General features: G+C 40.1%; 1 long non-coding RNA gene across 1 annotated transcript in view; it reads left to right on the top strand.

The window, feature by feature from the left end:
* LOC103741622 overlaps positions 1 to 23,695 on the top strand; it is a 70,525-nt gene continuing 46,830 nt past the window's right edge. Inside the window, exon 1 of the long non-coding RNA XR_001872674.1 lies at positions 1 to 71. This is a non-coding gene — a long non-coding RNA (uncharacterized LOC103741622). The remainder of the gene's footprint in view (positions 72 to 23,695) is intronic.

Consider the following 23,695-nt stretch of genomic DNA (forward strand, 5'->3'; position numbering starts at 1 on the left):
CGCAGCTGCGACCCATCTGCACGAATGTCCCAGGTCCCTGGAGCGACGACGGCCGCTGCCTGAGCTGGAAAGTAAGTGTGCGGGGCGGGCGGGAGGACATGGGGACTCGGGGGGCGCGAGCTGCCCGCCGCTTGGAACGGAGACCGGGCTTGGACCGGAGTCTCCCTGCGCTGCCCCGGCCGCTCGGTCCCCGCCGCGGTCCCGCCTGGCCTCGTGCTCCGGCGGCGCTCCCCTCCCCCCGGCGACGCACAACTTTGCCCCACGCGCGGCCACTTCTCCCGCGCCAGCGCCCCCAGCCCCGAACTTGAGCCCCGCTCGGCGCCTGGCCCCGCCACCCTCTCTCCGGGGCGCCCGGCCGGCCCTCCGGCCCCAAGCAGCATCCCGGCGCTGCCTCCCACGCGTCGCGGGGCCGGGTTGCCAGCACTCGCGCGCGTCCCGGCTGCCCGGTGGGTCCAGCGCGTCCGGATTGCCGCCGCAAACCTCGCGCTCCTCCGCCGGCTCCCGGTCCCCAGCCCGAGCCTCGCGGTGCCTCCCGGCTCCTCCCGCGCCGCGGCTTCCTCCGCGCGCTGCCGGGAGTTGGAGCGGAGCCTCTGCACCCTGTCGGACGGTCAGGGGTGCCTGCCTTCCTCCGGGCGCCCCATCCCGGTTTCCGGGAGGCGAGGGGACCTGGGGCTCTGCCAGGCTTTGGCGGCTAGGAGGCTGAGAGCGACAGACCTCCAGCGAGGGCAGCTGGGGCACCGCGGCTGCTCCGGGCACAGCGTTAGTCAGGTGTGTGTGTCCATCGGGGACGTGCGCTGCCAGCTTGGAGGCTGGCGACAGATTGTGCTGGAATGCTAGGAATGCACCAGGGACAGAGTCCGCTCGCGCCGCGGCAGCGCCACTAGCGCCTTCTCGGCCCAGCTCTCGCCGCTCAGCCAGAGGTCACAGGAGCATCTTCGGAGCTGGTGAGCCTGGTCCACTTTCCTGCCTTCGTTTCTCTCCTTGTGGCAGAGGGCGGTGGAGAAGAAGCGCTGTAGTTGCTTTGGGCTTCAGCCTACCCTTTGCCTGGGTTTTTTGCTTCATTGGTCTCCAGGACCGTGCATTTGGATGGTAGTGTAGCCAAGGTTATTGATCATTGCACAAGGCTCTTGGGAAGTTTGGTTTACAAGGTTTGGATAACGCTTGGTTTTTACTAGGTTTTCGGAAAACCTGCAGAGGGCCTAGTGTTCTCTTGACTTGAGAGTGATGAGCTTGCAGGGAACAACATATTTTAGCTGTTTCATAAAATTCGTGTTAGTGCTCCTGGACTGGCTGGACTGCGAAAGAGATCTTGAATGCATCACCGCTAGCAGAAGATACGGATTTTTTTTTACCCTCGTCATACTGGGCCGTGTTTAGGCCTTGTATAATATATAATGAATAGAAACAGAGCAGCAGTGTTTGACCAGCGATGGGACAGATAGAACTGTCTGGTACAGTTAAATTCGGGGCGTGTCAGTTACCACTGGAAGTAACACGGGGACACTACAGTCATGCATATTTCAAGATGTGATTTAGTAGCAGAGATCGCTGTTCTTTGTCGTTGAGTTTAACTGAATGAAGCACAGTCCTACAACTTTTAAAGATTGACAAATATGTGTAAAATTAATAGTGGGTTAGTGTGCATTTTTGGTCTGATTTTCTTACACAGAAAATAAACATTTTCACAGATGTTTCTCTAGAACTGGGTTTTAGGGGGTTTTATTATTATTTAAAGAGAAAGTAGAAGAATACTTCTTTTGAATGGGGTCTATTGCTGTGGAAGTACCTTCATTTCTGATGCGTGAGAAACAGTTACCGAAAATGGCAACATGGAAGCAAGAACAGTGTCTGAAATCAGTGTCTTTGGGTGTTGCAGAGCATGCTATGTGTACTTTCCTACAGTTTGCTTTGGAGGCTGCAGCGCACTATGAAGCCACTACACCTAGTTATTTTGTATCAGATTAAGTAAAATAGTAAGCCAATTGTCTAACCAGACACCTGCCTTCCAACCCTTCCTTTGCATGCATCAAGGGTGTTGAAAGTCTGAGATTAGATAAGACCCAAGGGAAATGAAATGAAAGGTTATATCTTTTGGTTGCTGCATTGTTTTTCAGGTATGTCTATAATCAGTGAACCTTCTTATTTAGAGGTTCAATTTGCCTACAGTAACAATGTGGAGGATTTGGAGGAGGTGTTTGTAAATGCCAGGAGGAAACTTTTATGTAACAATATCATATTACAGCAGACTTTAACTCTTGCTTATTTGATTTCAAGATTAGAAAGTAAAAGCAGAAGGGGGGAAGGAATTTGCAGCTCAGTGGTAGAGGCTTGCCTAGGACATGTGAGGCCTTAAGTCCACCCCCAGTGCCCCACCCCTTAAAAATGTAAAAGGAAATCTAATTTCTCTGATGTATTAGAAATGGAAAAAAAATCTGTCAAATATATAAAGTATATATGATTGTGGTTGATTGTGCATAGTTTCACCTGCTCTGGGTAAAAATGGGCTTTCGATCAGAAATGCATTCTGTTTGTTAGGAACGTGTTTACAAGGGAGAAGGTTTATAGTCTTTAACCACTGAGAATAACATAAACTGTTTTGACCAAAGTATTTTTCCTCTTTTCTCTCTATTATTATATAAGGAAAAGGTGCTGAATTTGGTGTGTTACATATCATACAGAAGACTCTAAATTGGGAAGGATTACATATCCTGTTAATTCTTACCTCTACTGGTTTTGGAGGGAGATCTGAAGCAGGGATAATAGAAAGCATAAGAGAAGGAAAGGAGGAGGAGGCCGCTAGCATTCAGCTAGAAAATCATCTACACTGTTGCTGCATTTACAAATGGAGTAAACCAAGCTAATTCTTAGAATGGGCCTGATATAAATTTAAAGAACCTCCTACCAATTTCGGTTTAATAAAAACTTCAGTAATCATAAGACCTAGAGTATTAGGCTAAGTCTGTATTAAATCATAACTGCTACTTTCTTAGCTATAATAATTGACAAAGTAAATTTAAATTTGAAAAATTTAATCACTTTAGTTGATTTTTAAAAATCCAGTTGTTGCCATTTTTTAAACGGAATATGTTCCATGCTGTTAACCAGAGGTCTATTTAAATAGATTTTCATACTCTGCATGATGCCAACCATCTGGCAAATTGTGTCCCATATCTGACCCCTTTCAAATAGCAAGATTTTAGAATGGTCTATATTCTGATGTTTTTTTCATCTACTTTGAGAGGTAACTCCTTACCTTACTTAAGTCTAAAGTGGAAAACAAGCCTTTATTTTAAATTGATGATAAAGTAGACTTTATTATAGAGTTACTCTTGAGTATAAACATCTGTGGAATTATATGTCACTTTGGACAGTTGCCTTCAGACCTTCAGCTTACCTGTGTTAATTCCTTCTTCCATATGGAAACTATTCTGTAATGTCTTTCTGTACTGAAGGGGAAGACCGCTCTGAAACAGAACACCAGTGGCCAAGGTGTGTTTGAAGAATTAAGTAACAATTTCATGGCAAAACTTTAACATCAGATAGCTGTAGGGGGTGGGGATGGAGGTAAAACTGTAAGATGAAGAGATATCAAGCTTCATGGAGTTGCAGGAAGTGATGTGCTAGCCACCAGCTGGTCATGTTGATGCCAGGAGTGGAAATCTGAGGAAGGGGATTGCGTCTAAAGATGTCAGGAGCTACAGCTTATGTGCTTGACGGTTTCAGAGCACGGAGATGCTTTCTCACATTGCCACTTAAGTAATTCAATGGAATTATCTTAATCTTTTGGGGCTCTGTTACCATTGTTGTATTGGGAGTGTCACATGATGGTGCTCTTCAAACTTAGAACTGCTTTGGATATTCATTGACTGAATTGTTTTTCTTTTTTCTTTGCATAGTTTAGAGTGCCTTTTACTTCATAGACTAATAAATGTTAGCTACATTGCTGATCATTTTTTTATTCATAGTCTTGATAACATTATAGTTTATTATGAGTCATATAATGATTTGTGGCTGATGATAAATTGTCAATAGAGATTGGATTATAAAATTTTAATGCTATAAAATATGTAAAATATGGAAGTGTTTGAACTCTTGGTCATGTCATGTGAAGCATTTATGTGCTGAGTAGTGCCTGGTGATTGGATGGGTGCCAAATGCTGTACACACAGGGCTCTAAGTACAGAGCTCCCAGTGAAGCATGCAAGGGGGGCGGCGCAGAGGAACTCTGCATGACAGCCGCACAGTATGTCTGATTTCTGCAGTTAGCCTGTTTCAAATACAAATGCACTGATTGCTGATATCCTAGGCATTAACCCTGTTTTCCTTAGTCTGAAACTACCCTCCCTAGCCCCAACACCACCAAAACCAATACATCTCTCTGATTGGAAAGGCAAAATAAAGCTCCTTTCCAGGGCATAAAATATAGATGTTAATGTCTAGTGTTCCAGAAAGAATTTAGAGTTGGTGTGTGTTTTATCATAAAATGATGTATGAAAGTGAGACTATATTTGAACTGGGGCTACCAGAGTACTTACTGTGCAGGCTTTTTGGTCCTGGACTGGATCTTAGAATGCAATTTTTCATAGAAACGCCACTTTACACTTAAAAACACACTTGAGGGGCTGGAGAGATGGCTCAGTGGATAAGAACACTGACAGCTCTTGCAGAAGATCTGAATTTGAATCCCAGCACCCACATGGCAGCTAACAACTGTCCATAACTCCAGTTCCAGGGGATCCAACAGTCTCTTCTGTCCTCTGCAGGCATTGTACGACACAGGTGCACTTACCTACATGCAGGCAATACGTGCATACACATAAAATAAAATAAAATAAAATATTTAAGGAAAAAAAAACAGACTTGAAACATTGGATGAATGATATCTGGAATTCTGCCAGTTACATGCTTTTTCTTCCATTCCAAACTTGAGAAGTAAAAATTATGAAATCTAGCACTAAATCTTATCACCTTGAGAAACCCTATAACATTTGGAAGATAGCATTCTCCTTTTAAAAATCCAGGGTTTGGATTGCAACAATTCAAATTTTAAAGTTTCTTGAGTATGCCTATAGATAATCTTGTGCACCCTAGTGTGCACCCTCTTTTTAGGCTTTTTTTTTTTTTTTTTTCCTATTGCTTGTTTTAGAGCAAGGGTCTCACTGTTTGGCCCTGGCTAGCCTGGAACTCTAGACCAGGTTGAGCTCAAATCCTTGTCAGTCCTCCTACCTTAGTTTTCAGAGTGCTGGGATTATAGGTGTGGGCCACTCATTCTGCCTGGCTCTTTGGAAAACTCAAACCTCCTTAGTTCAGGAGGTGTGTGTGTGTGTGTGTGTGTGTGTTGGCAGGGCCCGGGATGGCTTGTGCCATGGAGCAATGGAGGTCTGAGGACAATTTGTAGGAGTCATGTTTCTCTTTTCACCATGTGGTTTCTAGGAATTGAACTGATGCAGATACCTTTGCCTGCTGAGCCATCTCACATTTGCCAACCCTTTATTTATTTATTTATTTATTTATTTATTTATTATTAACAGTATCATTTAGGGAGAGAGGGTAAAGCATATATTTCTAAGATCCTACTCTCCTCCTGTGTCTCAGTTCAAGATTAACTGCAGTGGTCTAACCCAGGGAGAGTCCTTGGAACTTCACTCTGATGGTGAGGCTCATGAGAGGACGATTAAGGCAGTGATGTGTCCTCACTAATAGCCAGAGGTTATTCAGTGCTGGCACCACAGTTAATCTCCAGATCTCATTTTGGCCATCTGTAAAATGGAGTGTTCTAAGGACCCACCTCATGGTGTTTGTGAGGATTAAGTAAGTTAACACAGTAAAGTCCCTGCAGTAGGGCCTGACTCAGGGTTAGATGTAGTAATATCTATCTTTATTTTTATTCTTAGAACATTTTATTTTATGAACCGTTCTGAAAATTACTGATTGGTCTTCAGTAGATTAGTCAAAATAATTATGTATACAAACTAGATTCAGGGAAAAATATTATGAGCTCAATGTTTGCAAGAGATTATAAGGAAGGACATCAGGAAAATAATTATAGGCCTTTTAAGATAGACTATGGCTTCTTGTGATCTACATTAGACAAACATTAATCACTAACCAAAAAGTTGTAGGATACTTGGGTAAACACACCCTAATAAACTGTGGTCTTTAAGAGGTAAAGATCAATAGTGTTATATTGCAGGAGACAGAAGAGAAAGACTTGCAAAATGTAAAACAGTTCTTGAATATGAATACAATGATTGCATTTGGAATAGCAGGCTTTCTCACACAGTGAGACTCCAACAAATATGGAAAGCACTGATGGTCCCCCACGTGGACACCTGGTGGTACCCAGGGATCATTTTATTTAATGTATTTGCTAGTTAACACATGAAGAAAGTGCTGTAAAGTGCTAATCATTTAATCCTTACCATTTATCCAAATGCAGCTTGTAAATAAACTCCTTAAGATGCCTTTTCTGCCTAAAAGTAATCACACTTTAAAACAAAATCATGCTGGGCATAATGGTCTGTCCCTCCTGTCCCAGCACTCTAGAGGCTGAGGCAGAATTGCTATGAATTTGAGGGTAGCTTGAGCTCTCTGTAGTGAGTTCTAGACCATCTTGGGCTACAGAAAGAGACTCTGCTCAAAGAAACAAAACAAATGAACAAAAATATATTTGAAATTGTCCCCAGACTACCAAAGCAGAAAGACTAGAAAAGAGCAGAAAGGAGGAAGATAGTAGATGTGAACTAACAAACAGTCTTTTATAAAGGTATCAAGAGGCTCCCGTTGTAGTTTTGGCTCTGCTACCAGGCAAGTGCATATCCCATAAGCAAGTCACTAACTCCCCTGGGTATTTGTTTTCTTATTTATTAAAAGGAGAGAATTGGACTGTGGTCTCTAGAGCCTATTAATACTGATTTTCACAGCTCTTAGAACATCAGGAATTTTCTTTCTGTTTATATTTTATTCTCAGCAAGAATGTGCTGTCTTCTCAAAAAATGTATTACAATTTACCCTATGGGATAAGGGGAGAAAACTGAAATTCTTGGCTCCTGAAGATGTAGGTGTTCAAGCCACGTAAACATACTGCCTGCCTGAATCAAAGATTCCCTCTATTGTGTCACGATGGTGAGGTCTGGAAGGAATTAGAATACAGGGTCTCAATAAGGCAGCAGCCAGCAGGAGCTGAGCAGCAAGCTCTTAGGATGCTGCACATCTCACAGTTTGTCACAGCCCTGCCCTTGGGGACTCATTTGTTAACCACCTGTTCTCTGTGCACATTGGAGCTTCACCCATGACTCAGGCTGGATTTTCCAGACATATGATAGAAACTGTGGGGAACTTAGGGTACAGTTACAGTGGTCTGGTCTTGCTAACAGGAGGAAGCCCCACTTATCATTGGTTCAGATGGTTTGATTAACCCTCAAGAAATTAAATAGCCATGAGAAAGAGTTGTTCCTCTGAAAATGTATTTCCTGTGAATACTTCATGTTCATAGGAACTCACTGGTTTCTGGTTCATACAATATAGATTCTTTAAATTTAACACTTAATCTTTGCATATATCCAAGCTGTCAATGTTCAGAAATTATGGTTGATTTCAAGTTTGATGGGCTTTACTTAATTTTGTGTTCTTCAATAAGAAGAAAAAATAATTTGATGATGAGAGTTTCTAGATCCTACTCTCCTCGGAGGAGGGGTCTATAGAATGGTGATATTCCTATATCTTTAAATCAAAGTATTGAAGTATCTTCAAAGTATTGAAGTTGGAAGTTGTCCTTAATGCAATAAGATATATTACTTTCTGAGGGAAAAATGAGTTATACTAGTAATAGATGCACCATTAATGAATTCTCAATGTCATAACCAAAATAAACACTTGAATAGGCATTTTGATGTTCATACCTTTACAGAAAACCTAAACACAGGGAATTATCCTTTTTGACTTGTACCCTTAAATACATGGAAAGCAAGGGTGAGTTAGTTGGCGATTACATCTTATCGCTAGGTATAACCAGGAGTCCAAAGTGAAGAAGCTGTAGATACTTGATGTTTTAGATATTTGTTGGACTCCTACTGTATGTACTCCCATTTGGACCCCTTATTTCAAAAGATACTTCTTGCAGAAAATGATTCATTTTAGTTTCAGTCAGCACTCATTAGTCACCTACTCTGTGTCCAATTCTGCTAGGCCTAAGGAGTGACAACATGAGGGAGTGCCATAGGCTGTGTTGGATTCTATAATGAAACCTCTGTCTTTAAAAATGATAAACGGGCTGGAGAGATGGCTCAGCGGTTAAGAGCACTGACTGCTCTTGCAGAGGACCCAGGTTCGATTCCCAGTACACACATGGCGGCTACAAACCATCCTTAACTCCAGTTTCAGGGGAATCCGAAGCCCTCTTCTGAACCCCGCAGCATTGCATGACATGGGTGTGCTCACATACATGCAGGCAATATACTTGTACTCATAAAATAAAAATAATAAATAAAAATGTTTAAAAAAATGATAAACATTCCAGCCTGGTTGGGAAAGGTAAGACATCCGACCTGAAGAAGAGTATCCTAGAAATCTTGATATATAGACAAACATGTGCAAATGTTCCATACACATTAAGGAAGAATGTGAAGTGACTAGTATTTAGCTTTTACTTTTGCTTGACTACATGTTTGTTACTTGATGAACTTACCCAGATTTATAGAGTTGGCCATTGCCATTGACTTGCTGTGTAAAAAACATGCGCCTGAAAGATACTCCCTTCCAGAGATAAGCTAGTGATTTCTAAGAAAGCTTTGGTCATGAATTTGAAACAGTTTACTAGATAACTTATGTAAAATACTTAGCAATAATGAAATAAATTATTTGTGGCAGACTAATTTATGACTCAAGACTTACCATTTTAGTAAGTTCTTATTTTTCATTTTCTGATAAAGTGCCTTGTGTTTTGTACTTTTATCTTGGGTACAATTTATGTGCCATTATAAGTCTAAACTTATTATTAAGAATATTCCCCTCCATTGTTACAAATAAATAGAAGAATGATTTGAAAATCTCTTGTGACATCTGCTGGAATAAGTAGTCTCATTGAATCTTACCTTGACTCTCAGCCAGGCACTGATGGGATTTTCTACTTACTGTTATTTAATAAGCAGCAGAGACCATTTTAAGAAAACAATAAGGAATCAAAACTAACTGGACTTCACAAGGACTGCTGTTGATTTGAGGCCCATGAAAAATAACGTTGCTTAAGTGTCCATCTCAGCTGTTGGAAGATAAGTGTCAGTATGAAGTCTGTCACATTGTCAAGTATCAGTTTTCCAAAATATTCTTCAGAATTTTGAACACAGTTTTCCATAAATGAGATTAACACATAAATCAACTATCTTGCCATATAATGGGACTATATCCATTCTGGGAGAAAATGGTTCTCCCCTAAACTATTCAACATTAGGTAGGGACTTAAGTCTTTCTGTGTGACTAATTGAATACTACTACATGAAGAATGAAAGAGTTTTGAATTTTAAAAAATATTTTATTTATTTTTATTTTATGTGTATGAGTGTATTGCCTGCATGTATGTGAGTGTACCCATGTTGTGCAATGCAGCAGAGGTCAGAAGAGGGCTTCAGAGTCCCCTGGAACTGGAGTTAAGGACGGTTCATAGCCACCATGTGGGTGCTGGGAATTGAACCCAGGTCCTCTGCAAGACCAGTCAGTGCTCTTAACCGCTGAGCCATCTCTCCAGCCCTGAATTCTTGAATTTTCATTTTGAAATATTATTTACCTACACTTTTTAATAATCCCTTCTCAAAATTGCCTTTGTAAGCTGGTCTGAGACCTTATAACAGCTTATTCATGCTTCAGTGAAAACCTTGTTTTCTTTTTTCCAAAATTTCCTTTCTGTTTGCTAGATAAATAATTCATTTGTCAAATTCCCTGGTAACAAGATTAATTAGAAAAATTCCAACAGATTGATTCATCTTCATTTAACATTAATTGTCTGGATTATAACCAGAGATGAATTTACATAATGCTCTTTCTGAAACTAGTTGTAGGCAGCCATCAGGTACCAGGACCAGCTTGGCCAGGCTTCAGAAATGTGACACTGTGCAAACTTGATAGGCTTGTCTGTTGTGGTTTAGTATAGGTTGAATATCTTATTTGAAGTGCTTGGGACTAGAAGTGTTTAGATTTCAGACTTGTTTAGTTTGTAATATTTGAATAGACTTTGCTCACTGAACATCTCTAATCTGAAAATGCAAATAGAAAAAATGTATAGTGTCTCTTGAAACAAAAAATTATTCATTATTTATTTTTATTTTATGTGTATGAGTATATTGCCTGCATGTATGTAAGTGCAACTGTGCCAGGCAGTACCCACAGAGGTCAGAAGAGGACACTGAATCCCCTGGAACTGGAATTACCTACAGTTGTTAGCCACCATGTGGGTGCTGGAAATTGAACCTGGACCTTCTCCAGGAGAGCCAGTGCTCTTAACTGCTGAGCCATCTCTCTAGCCCCTGAAACTTAACTTTTTGAGAGTCGGTATAACACTCAAAGGATTCAGATTTTGGAGGATTTGGGATTTCAGGTTTTCAGATTAAGGATGCTCAATTGCCATACTTTTTGTATGCTCAGCTAATTAAAGACAAACAAACATGTAAACTCCATGAAGTTTTGTAGTAGGAAAAATGCTGTTAAAATCCCAAGAGTCTGTTGAGTGCAGTGGTGCCTACCTTTAATCCTAGCACTGGGGAGGCAAAGGCAGGCAGATCCCTGTGAGATCAAAGTGAGTCTGGTCTACCTGGCCAGCTGGGGCTACAAGGAGACCCTGTCTCAAGAAGACTGAAAAAAAAAAAAAAAATCCGGAGACTATTATTGGAACCACAAATTATATAAATAAAATGGGACACTACATACCTTATTTTGACCTTGAATGTATAGTAAACCAGACTTTCAGTAATGTAATTAGAATATTTGTACACATTTTAGTGGTCATCTCTTCAGGTTTCCACTGTTATTTGAATAAATTGCTACTACTCCCACTATTAGTACTATTATTTGAAACAAAGTTCTTGCTGCATAGCCCAGGCTGGTCTTGAACTTGAGATTCTCCTGTCTTACCCGTTACAGTGCTGATATTTCAGAAATGCATCATCATTCCCAGCTAAAGTATACTTTTAATTGAATTTTTAAGTTTTATTAAATTTATTAATGTATTTAAAATTTTTTTATGTGTGTGGCTAGGTGTGGAGGCACATGCCTTTAACCCTAGCACTCGGGAGGCAGAGACAAAGGATTTCTGTCAGATGAGGCCAATCTGGACTCCATATAGGAGTTCTGGGCTAGTTGGGGCTACAGGGAAACCCTGTCTCAAAAAAAAAAAGTTACATGTGTGAGTGTTTTGTCTAGTTGTATGTATGTGTATCACATACATGAAATGCTAGTGGAACTCAGAAAAGGGTATGGGGTCCCTGTAACTGGAATTACAAAGCATTGTTAGCTACCAGGTGGGTGCTAGGAACCAAATCATGGGCCACCGCAAGAACAGCCAGTGCTCTTAACCTCTAAGCCATCTCTAACCACAATTTTTGAAAATTTTAGTGTGTGTGGGTCAGAGGGCAGCCTCTCTGGAGTTGGTCCTCCCCTTCCGCCTTGCTTGAGGCAGGGTCTCTTTATTGTTTTGCAGCTGTGTAGACCAGGCTAGCTGTCCTGTGAGTTTCTGGGAATTCTGCTGTCTTCACCTCCCATCTCCTTGTTGGAGCACTGTGATCACAGACACTAGTGCTACAGTAGCTAGCTTTTACTCAGGTTCCGAGGTTTCAAACTCAGGTCCTTATGTGACAAGCAATTTTACACACTTGAACCATTTCCCTTTTTCTTAATTGAAGTTTTTATTGAGATGATTGTGAATTTACAAGCAGTTATGTAAAATAATACAGAAAAAGCCTATGTAGCCTTTATCAGGTTCCCCCAGTGCTAGCATCTTGGTAAACAGTAGTTTACTGCCACATCCAGGGTGTTGTCTAGACCTAATCAAGATACCAAACATTCCCTTCACCATGAAACCTCTTACATTTATCCTTTTACAGCCTCACCACCAACCATGTATACCATCTTCTGAATCCCTGGCAACCATTAATTGTCCCTTCTATAATTTTGTCATATTTAAGAACGTTATAAAAGTTTAATAATACAGGGGGCTCAGCAGTTAAGAGTACTGGCTGTTCTTGCAGAGAACCTGAGTTCAATTCCTAGCACCTGCATAGCAGCTAATAACCATCTGTACAACATGGGTGTATTTAAATACATGCAGCCAATACACTCATACACAAAAAATGAAAATACTAGATAAGGTTCTGGAGAGATAACTCAGTGGTTAAGAGCAGTGGATGCTCTTGCAGAGGACCTGGGTTCAAATCCCAGTACCCACATGGTGGCTAACAGTCATCCTTAATTCCAGTTCCAAGGGCTCCAGTGCCCTTTTCTGGCTTCTGCAGGCACTACACAACACAATGCACTTATGTACATGCAGGCATAACACTCATACACATAAAATAATAATAAAGAAAATACTTTAGAAAAAATTTACTAAATGGGGCTGAAGAGATAGCTCAGCACTTAAGACCACTGACTACTCTTGCAGAGGACCCAGGTTCAATTTCCAGTACCCACATGATGGCTAACAACCATCCATAACTCCAGTTCCAGGGGATCCAACATCCTCTTCTGACCTTTGCGGGCACTGCATGACATGGGTGCACCTGCCTACGAATGATACACTCAACACATTAAAAATAAATAAAACATTTTTTAAAAAGAAAATATACTAAATAAATTCAATAATATAGCATTTAATTTTTTTCAATTTATAATTCTTTCAAGATTCATCTAGCTTGCTATATGCAACAATAGTCTGTTCTGTGTAACAGAAGTATTCCATGGTGGGGATATACAGTTCATTAAGCCATTCACTTGTAGGTTCTAATTTATAGCAATTACAAACCAAGCTGCTACTGATAATGTGAGTGTGGTCTTAAAGGATGTCTCTCTCTCTCTCTCTCTCTCTCTCTCTCTCTCTCTCTCTCTCTCTCTCTCTTTCCCCTGGCACTAGAAATTGAACTCAAGGTCTTGGGCATGCTAGAAAGCACTCTCCATCTGAGCTATAGCCTTGGCCCACATGATATTTTATGTATAGGTTTGGGGCTAGCAAAATTTGTCATTGTTTGGGGAAAATGTCCATGAATGCAAGTATCTCATTAAGTTATATATGTTTTAAGTTTTCTTTTCCAAATTATACTTTGAATTATATGAGACCTCATATATATTAGCATATGCACCTGCACACATGTGTGCATACACCCTCCCCCCACACATACACCAGCATACAAACAAACAGAAAGATAGAAAATTTCTCATGCACCAGATTAATCAGCAAAATGTGGATGTAAAATGAAGATGGTACATTCATGTGTGATTGTAATCAACTCGGTTGTCAAGTTTAAGTAAGTAGACTTGAATTCCTTTAAAAGCCAGGCTTTTTTTTTTTTCCCTGTAGCACATTTTCTAAAGCATGATTTCTGTCTTCCCCCTCCCTTGGTCTTGTTTTGCATGGTTATTACGTACACTTTCTGCTAGATAAAAATGCTAAAATCATATCCTGCCTAATAAAAACCTTCATGGCTGGTAACCTAATTAGTTTTTCTTAATGTGTTTTTAACCTGGAATGTCAAACTTATTTAATAGTTTCAAATGCCTTCAGCTTACTTAACTGCTTTTATTCTTTGTTCTGTATTGCTTCTGTTCATTCTAATTTATTTATTATCAATATTTCAATCTCCTGAGATCAGAATTGAGAAGGTAAATGTTGACTATAAGCAATCCTGAATTATAGCTATGCAATATTTTCCTTTAATGCTCTGCTCTAAAATTTTCATCTTTTTCTATATTTGCACACTTGCAAGTGTAACAGTGATTCCTCAGTGATTCGGCCAAACTGAAACCTTCCTTGGCCCTGTTCTCCACCCTCCTCCAGATGCAAGCCTTTTCCTGTACTTGTATGCACTTTCTCTGCTGTAAGCATCTGTCACATTGTGTTGTCTTTGTTTCTTTCTCTCTCTCCTGGCTACTGTGTAGGTCTTGCTGGGTTAGGACTATGCCACAGCCATCATTGTAATTCTCCCACCTAGCAATATTCCTGACATACAGTAAGCACCAGATGCTTCCTGAGAGTGAGTGAATAATTAAATACTTTGTTTACACCCTCAGAGACTGCTTTTTCCTCTAGCTCCAGTAACTCCCCATTGTTTACCCTGAAGGCTCACATTCAGGCTCCTAGACTATCATTTAAGGCCCTTCACAGTCAAGCTACTTTTCTGGTTGAACCAATCAGCAAAGCCACTGTGTGTAAAACTTTGCAGTCCTCCAACACCTTGTTCTAATCCTGCCTCTTCTGTGTGGCCCTCTCAAGACACTGTGAGAAGTGTCTCCTCTTTTTAATAGCTTGTCCTTTCTCTTAAAAAAGATTTTTTAAGTTGGATATTTACTTTTTTAAAAAAACATTTTTTTTTATTTAGTTATTGTGTGAATGTGTGTGTGTGAACGCATACATGCCATAGTGCATGTATGGAGGTTCAGGAAAAACTTGTAGGAGTTGGTTTTCTTTCTATGCTGTGGGTTCTGAGGATAGAACCCAGGTCATCAGGCTTGGCGTCAAGTGCCTTTACCTATAGAACAAGTTCTCTGGCCCCCTAAGCCTTTCCTTGTTCTCTGGTTTTTAATTATAAACTTCCCATGATGGTTTTCTGTTGTCAGACTGAATCTTTATTTCCTACTGGTTAACTTTTCTCTTGACTGTTTCCTTCAAGTAGATTACATTTTGAGGAAAGGGTTGGTTCTCATACATTTTCTGTCTCAAAGGACACATTTCATGTTGAGGTTGCTAGGGAAGTAGAGTTGTCTGTTGGAGGACAAGGATAACACCTAATTGATTTGTACTAAAAAGGGTGAGCTCACCTTTATCCTTTGGCATTTGCTAAGCACTTGCTATATGCCAGTGTTTAGTGTGTGCTGTTGATTTTTCTGGAGACCTCACACTGGATAGTTACAAGATAAGTAGGATTTTATTTCTCCAAGTTACCTTTAATTTTTCTATTGTACTATCTCACACTGAAGAGTAAAAATCTTCAACTAACAAAACAAATACAAGCTTATTTATTGAAATATTAATTTTTTACAGTGGAAAGGTGTTTTTGACACTCCCAACTTGCGTTGTTCCATGTGGTACCACTAACCTTATGTGCCATTTAAAATAAAATGCAGTTCTGTATTCATAATTCATACCAGCCAGAGTGTAAGTGGTGCATAGCCACATGCTGCATGAAGTTCTGTTGTCAATGGTGTGCAGAATAACCTAGCCCCTTTACAAGTAAATAATAAACTTGTAGATGTTTTAGATTTAGCAAAACAACATACCCTTACAATTTCAAGACACATACTAATATTCATTTAATCCTTCCAGTAACTCAGCAAAATAGGTAGCATGCTAGCTTTTTTAAAAAAATATTTTTATGTATGTGAGTGTATTGCCTGTATATGTAAGTGCACCTGTGTTATGCAGTGCCTATAGAGGTCAGAAAAAGCAGATTCTCCTGGAAACTGCAGTTAGAGACAGTTAGCCATCTGGGTGCTAGGACTCGAACCCAGGTCCTCTACAAGAGCAGCCAGTGCTTCCACTGAGACATCTCTCCAGGCCAGGATGCTGCTTTCTTTCATGTCACAACAAAGGAAATTCATATTCATAGTCACAGTAAGGGATGAAAAGCTGGTAACTCTTAAAGAATATTAAAATCTGCCATAAGTTCTTATATTTCAGTACTCTTTAGTAAAACAAAATAGTTAACGTACCTGTACAGGATGGCGGGGGTTGTCAACCATTTTTTATTCTCATGTCACTCTTGACACCAAATGTATAGTTTCCCCTTATATTAAGCATCTCCAGCACACTAGATGCTAGCTTACTGTCCTGCAATTCAACTATGCAACTAAGAATACAGATACTCTGGAGGTTCTAAGGGTTTTGAAGCTCTGTGCCATGAACCAGAGACTAAGATCAAACATAGCAAAAGTTGTTCCTGTCACCTCTGCCACTCAGAAAATTACTCTAGAAGTTCCTGTGCCTGGACTGGGGAAAGATTCTCATTCTCATTCTCTCTCTCTCTCTCTCTCTCTCTCTCTCTCTCTCTCTCTCTCTCTCTCTCCCTCCTCTCTCTCTCTCTCTCTTCCCCCCCCATCATATTTTTGAGACAGGGTCTCCCTATAGCCCCAGGTGACCTGGATTTCACTATGTAGACCAGCCTATCCTTAATCTCACAGAGGTCCCCCTGCCTCTGCCTCCCAAGTGCTGGGATTAAAGGTGTGTACTATCACTCCCAGCATATAGTTGTTCTTACAAAACAAGTCTCTATTAGTAATTTGAATAGTGAGGTATGGGACATGTCATACAAAAATGTGGGGTGTTATTTGTGTTTTCACTTAGAATCTTAAGCTTTTCATGTATTTTACTTAATTTTTTGGATTGAGCTTTTGGTATTTTCAGTAAATTCAGCCAATTCTAGTTAATAGCCATTGGTCTCTGAGGCCTGCACTAGGTTTGGGTAAGGATGCACAAATGAACTCTTAACTTTTAGTGTCTCTTTGCTTATGATACCAAGTGAGCATTGGAACTTCTAGAACTTTCAGTGAGCATGGGAACCTCCAGAACTTCCATTACTGGTCATAGAAACACCTTTTGACTGCATCTGTGTAGCAGCTTTGAGTTTTCCTGTTTCTCATTTTCCTCTCCTGTGTCTGCTGAGACCTCTGGGTAGCAAGTTTATAAAAGCCAGAGTGCTTAAACTAAAAAGCTTCTGTACAGCAAAGGAAACATTCAAGAAAGTGAAGAGAAAACCCATGGTGGGGGGGACTTCACCAGTGATACATCTGACAGAGGTTTAACATCCAGAATATATAAAGAACTCAAAAAACAAAGAACCAAGAAAACAAATGACCCAATTAAAAGATGGGCTAAAGATCTAAACAGAGTTCTCAAAGGAAGAAATAAAGATGGGTAAGAAACATCTTAAAAAGTGTTCAACATCCTTAGTAATTAGGGAAATGCAAATTAAAAACCACCTTAAGATTTCACCTTACCCCAGTCAGACTGGCTAAGATCAAAAGAACAAATGATAACAAATGCTGGTGAGGATGTGGAGAAAGGGGAATGCTGATTCACTGTTGATGGGATTGCAAACTCATACAACCCCTATGGAAAGCAGTGTGGAGAACTCTTAAAAAACTAAAAATGAACCTACCAACTTCAAGGCCTAAAACCACATCAGTGACCATCACAGCAAACAACAGTGTAGTAGTGGTGCTTTTATCTTGGGGGTAATCAACAGCTACCTAATTGGACTTAAAACCCACTCAATGGGAGGAAACACATGTGTGACACTGTAAACCAAACCAAATACACATAGTTGGAGAGGTCATAGATCTTAGAGAAAACTCCAAGGCTGTCACATCCCTAGACAAATGTAATTTCTTATTGTGTACAAAATAGGGATCCTTAAATTTATAGACAAGTATCCCAGCCACCACCCATCAAAGAAGTTTCTTTTTCAAAAGACCAAGGTAATTATAGAGTTCCACAACTAGTCCCACAAAGTGATTGTCTGTGAATTGCCCAAGTCTTAGTGGCACCTCTAGGATGCAACCAGTACACCTTAGCTCACGGAATATAGAACAAAGGATGAAGAGAACACTAATGCATCTTTGAGCTCTCATCAGGGAAGCTTTCTCATGCAACAGAGCCAGGAACACAAAAGGTCACAAATGGCCAAAATGCAGAGAATAAGAGTTAGCAGAGTGTAGGTTCTTAGACAGGACTCCTCTGTTAAAATTCACCCACCCAGGGCTCAGGGACCATTGTGGAAGAGGGGATAGAAAGATTGTAAGAACCAGGGAAGAGGTGCATGACTATAGAGAAATAGTCCTACAAGCACCTGGGACCTTTCTCATACAAACCTATAGTAATGGTGTCAGCATGCACAAGACCCATGCAAACTTAAGCAGACAAAAACCCAACACAGAACTGTGAAAATGACCAGCAGCCCTAATCTTATTCAGAGACTTTTTGGCAGCTGATTACTGGTGGGTGAGGAAGAGTTGATCTTCTTTAAAGGGAGGGACTCTAGATAGACAAGATCCCAGTGGATGAACTTGTACTGAGGGACATCTGGGAATGTTAACTTTACATAATAGGCCTTAACACAAATGACAAAATGTATGAATTCCAGTGGAGGGGGCTTTGGGAGGATGCCGAAGGGGAAGGGGGTATAAAGATGATTTTCTGTATGTATGAAATACACAAAAATTCAATAAAAATTTTAAAATAAAAAGCAGAGTGCTTGCCCTCAAGAGGCTTTTGTTAAAAATCACTCATGATTCTGGGGACAAAAGAAGGAAAACAATTGCCCTGACTCTTAATTTGTAGCCTTGTTTAGAAATCAAGATGAAGAAACTACCAGTCATACATGGAAATCTTTATATTGAGAGTAAGGTGCTCCACACAATAAATACAGTTCCTTTAGTGTGTGGAGTACCACCCGTCTTCAGAACCACAGGGACAGCGGGGCAGACCCTCCCCCTCCTCTTAGTTTTTCCTTTTAGTGCTGACTTTATAAGCAGTGAAAATACGAATTTTTAAAATTTCTATAAACTAGCTTCATAGCAAAAGACAGGCAAAATGCAATGAGTTGCCCCAAATACTTATATTTTAACATTTAAGTTTCTAATATTCAAAATACAGCAGACTCTGTACTATAGCCTGTGGTCTCATTTTTTTACTGCTGTAAAGGTGAGGTGATCCATGTAGGTTGTGGTGAGTGTGCAGGTCCCACCCTTCCTCTGTCTGACTCAGTTTGGTTGTAAAGAGATTAGAACTGATAGAATCAGCCTAAAGATAATTACTTATTCTACCTTTTTAAAATTCATTTTAACTTCCAATTCTGTACTGAGCTGCTTAGAGCTTTTGAAGCAGAAAAAGAGCTGAGGAAGAATGCTTTTTCAGTCTACCTTTTAGGAAGCATTTGATAAGGTATTTTTAAATTTTGGCTACGTGTAGAATGAGACTGAATAATTTAGGTGTGTTTAATTTTTCAATAATCAGAAGTGTTTAATGCCTTTGTTAAGTTTAATGATGTATCTAAAAAAGGAATTACTTCGCAATGACTAGTTCTTCTTTTGTTTGAAATAATGCTTAGTTCAATAAGCGACAGTTAATAGAAGAAAGAAATTGTCCTGATCTGTAACTGTGAATAAGACTGGAGAAATATTCAAACAGGCGTTCATTGATATTTAAGTTGGATGCTACTGCTGTGTCAAATCAACCAGAAGAAGAGAGGAGCCCAGCTTCCAGCGTCTGCTCTCATATGCAGCGGGCCTGTTACTGCAGTGGTGTGCACAGTGTAAAATAAAGCACAATCCTTCATGTCAGCACTTGAGAGCTGTTTTTTTGACAATGAGCAAAATGTTAGACATCTCAATGTGAATAGCTCTCATGATCCAGAAAATAGGAGCAGACAATTTCATTGTTCTTGACTGTAAAAATTAAGTCTGATACTAAATTTAATCTAGGGATCTATTCATGTAGGGTTTTCCCCCCTGATTTTGAACAAAAATTAAACTTGCATGCCTAAGCATCCACACTATAATATTCAGAAACAAATTCACATCAAATGACTACTCAGCCATTCTCTCCTCTGCTTCCTTCATCCTTATTGAGTTTTCCTCACACCATTTCGGTACTTGCTCAGGACCTCTCTATCTTAAAAATGTTTTGTCCACCAAACCCTGGTCTTTGCCATACTTCTCTCTCCTTAACCTTCAAGGCCCTGAGAGATGCTCAGCAAGTACACCCATGGTAGTGTTTGTTGAGAAGTGACTTAGGCTAGTGGCCTTGCTGGAAGGTGGACCAGGGTCTTAAAGTTGTTTTGTGACAATTTAAATTGTTCTTAAAATGGGAGGTGGCTTAGAATCATGATGGAGATTCACATAGGCCTCAGTGCTCTGTGACATTTCCTACCTCCTCTTTCTCTTGCTCCTCTCTTCCTGCTCATTTCCTTTTTCCAGCTGTTTGTTTTATTAATCTTTTTCAGGCAGGAGCTTGCTGTGTTGCCCAGCCTACTCTCAAATTGGAGAGCCTCCCACATTTGAGGTAGTCTCCCAAATACTGGGATGACAAGTGAGTGCTGACACTCCCACTGCTTTCTTTTTCTACTAAAAAAACTGTTATATACCTTTAAAAAATTAATTTTTACCTTTTGATTATGCGTGTGTGTGTGTGTGTGTGTGTGTGTGTGTGTGTGTGTGTGTGTAAAACCTCTGAGCCATCCAGCCCCATTAGGTTCCTTTTTAGAGCTATTTTGAGGAAGTTCATCTTTTCATTTGAAATACTAAGAACTCCTGGCCCTATTTTTAAAATCTTTTTGTTAGAACTTATTTCTCAAATATTGTATATATGTGCTGTCTTCTCACTAAATCTGGACTTAAAAAGTCACAAAACTGATTTGTGTTAGCCCTAAGTACTCAGCCAAGTGCTTAGTGCAGAATAGATGCACCATAATTATAGATGTGATACTTTGCATTATAATCAAAGGTGTTTTATTATTTTTTAATTGTACTTAATGGATAGAAAAATCTGGTAAAGTATCTGTGCACTACCTATATCCCATGGCATCAAAAATGAGTCACTAGCTTCTTCCTGCAAGCCTTGAGGACTTAAATAGTGCCAGGCTTCTCTGCTTTTCTGCCACTTCTGTTGGCCAGGTTAGAAGTGCTGAGGGTTATCCCTCAGGGGTGATCCTCAGTCAGCCCCATAGACTTAGGGGAGCTTCTGCTATTAGAGAAAAAGAAAGATCCTTTTTACTTTAAGACATTGGAGCCACTATCTTTCCTTTCAGAGTAGTGGATCTTCTCAGATGCAATCAGGAAAGCATTGGGGCGTTATGGGTACATTGGGATCATATATCAGTAGGTTTTATTTTTTTCAGTGCTGGAGATCCAACCCAGGGCACTGGGCATAGCAAGCAAGTGCTGTACTGCTGTTGGGCACTCCAAAGTGCTCGGAGATTGGATTTTAAAGATCTGGTTTTAGGATTACGTTTGTGTGGCTGGTTTCATTCCCATTCACAGCAGAGACATGTACTGTGCTATTGCAAAACCCCTTCCGTGCATTGTTCAGCTGGGACTCTGAAGGGTTGACCTGAGGTAAAATAGTGTTGGGTTAGGGAATGCTGCTTTAAATTTAGGAAATCTCACTTTAAAGAGAGCTAATTTTTCTGATTATAAGTGTAATAATATCTTCACTTGCAGAAAAATCTTTCAGTGATTTACCTGCATTTAAAAGAGATCAGTATTGGCATTTGGATGTATACACTTCCAAGAAGGTGTTTTGTTTTCTATGCAGCTGCATAGATAATGTGTGTATATTTATAATTATAATAGCATTAATCATTCTTGTCTTATTAAGTGTTCTTCAAAAACAACTGTATGAAACATTTGCATAGAATTCTCTTTAGGTATTTTGTGATTTATTAATCCATTCCTTATAATTGGACATCATTGTTTATTATTTCTTTTATAAATAATGCCATTCTTTTTCAAGTTTATGATCTCATTACAAGTAAGTCAGATAGATGATCTGGACAGGTCCATCCATCACTCACATTCATAGGTATGTTTCTATCAGGAGGCCTGGGTTATTCTCTCAGGGATGGTGTCTATGAGCACCTACACACAGTCATTCTTGTAGGAAGTCTGTGCTTTGTGGGCTGTGTCTCTGAGGCTCCTCATGCATCTCTTGGTGGTTACCAGATTGCTCTCTGCAGATCACATTTCTTTTTTTACCTCTTAAGCCAATCAGTTTGCTGTTCCAATGGTCACCTTGTCTTAGGTTCCCATGGACGCACCACATGGCAGACATGACTAGGTCAAGTGGCAAGGAACAACGATCTATCTCTCACGCAGATCTGAGTCTTTAAAAAACTAATTTATTATTTTATGTGTATGACTATATTGCCTGTGTGTAGGCCCAAAGAGGCTGTTAGATCCAGTGGAACTGGAGTCATGGACAGTTGTTAGCCACCATATGGGTGCTGCGAATTGAACCCAGGTCCTCTGCAAGAGCAGGCAGTGTTTTTAACTGCTGAGCCATCTTTTCAGCCCCAGAGCTGAATCTCAAACCTGAAAAATAGTGAGACCTAAAACTTGGACCTGAACTAGATATCATATTAGTATCCTCTAAATATTATGTGTGTTGTAAAAGATGTATTGATCTTGACAGTTACCACTCTCTATCATTTTACTTATTTAATATTTATATTTATTTATATGTATGTATCTATATGAATGTGTGCCACATGTGTGAGGGTGCCTTTAGAAGTCAGAAGAGGATGTCAGGTCCCCTGCAACTGGAACTTGCTATGTAGACCAGACTAGCCTCGATCTCTCCACCTGCTTCTGCCTCCTGAGTGCTGGGGTTAAAGGCATGAACCACCATGCCTACCAGGCAGGTATCCTATCTTAAATCTAAAAGTTGAACTTAGAGACAGAAAAGGGCCTGGCCATACTACTCTACCTAGTTAAATTTTACAATGCCGACCAGCCCTGCCACAACCATGTTAGTAGAACACAGAGTAATCCTGCGAAATGAAGAGTTGCATACATCGAAGTGAAATGGCCAAAGCCACAACTTCCAGGAGTGTGGGTGCCAGATGGCCTTATGCTATATATAATTATTTATATGTGAAGTTTTGTGTAGTCATTGAGCACTGTGTCACAAAGTTTTTCTATAATTTATACATTGCATATCTTTGCTTCTGAAGTATCTATCCTGAATTTATTCAGTAGAAACAAATGTAGAATAGAAGTAATTTGTTGGTGTCTATTAGTCTGTACATTAAAATAAAGCAATAAAGCTATGATCAGTAATTATAGTGCCAGAAATCTAAAGTGCTCCTGGTTGGGCATCTCTGGATTAGGAATACAAACAATGGCTACAATAACCCTATCTCTAAATCTGAACCTGACACTTTTATGCCCCAGACCTTTAGATGTCTACATGTGTAGTCCTGTGCCTGATCAAAAAGACACATGTGGGAGCTAATACATTCTGAAAGCTTTACATTTAGAATCTGTCCTCCATTAGTGCACCAAGTATAGAAAGAAAACTTGCTGACAGTAGTAGATGGTGGAATGGGAACTTTCTCAGAATTGCAGATCCAATGTGATTGTGTGGCAGTGCTTCCCAGAAAATGCATACTGCCCATCAGCTAATGCAGCTGGTAGTGTAGACTTAGTTCCCCTCACCCCTGAAAATCCCAAGAGAATATTTAGGTCACACCATTTGGAAGTATGATCCCTTTTTCAAATAAGGAATAGAAAGAAAACTATTCCAAAGGTAATAAACTACTTGACTGCCACAGAAATACCAGCTCCTGCCCCATTGAACTGCAGACTGTGTCCTAATTCATAGGCAGTCACTAGCCAAGAAAAGTGAAGTCACAAGTTTTAAGGCAGGGTTCCCTGCAGTTCTGTCATCGTGCTGACTAGCTGGAACTAGACAGAGCTCCAACATTCTAGGAACAATTTTCTGATTTAA

Source organism: Nannospalax galili, unplaced genomic scaffold (assembly GCF_000622305.1).
Source record: "Nannospalax galili isolate Female #2095 unplaced genomic scaffold, S.galili_v1.0 scaffold640, whole genome shotgun sequence".
In the NCBI taxonomy this organism is placed as follows: Eukaryota; Metazoa; Chordata; class Mammalia; order Rodentia; family Spalacidae; genus Nannospalax; species Nannospalax galili.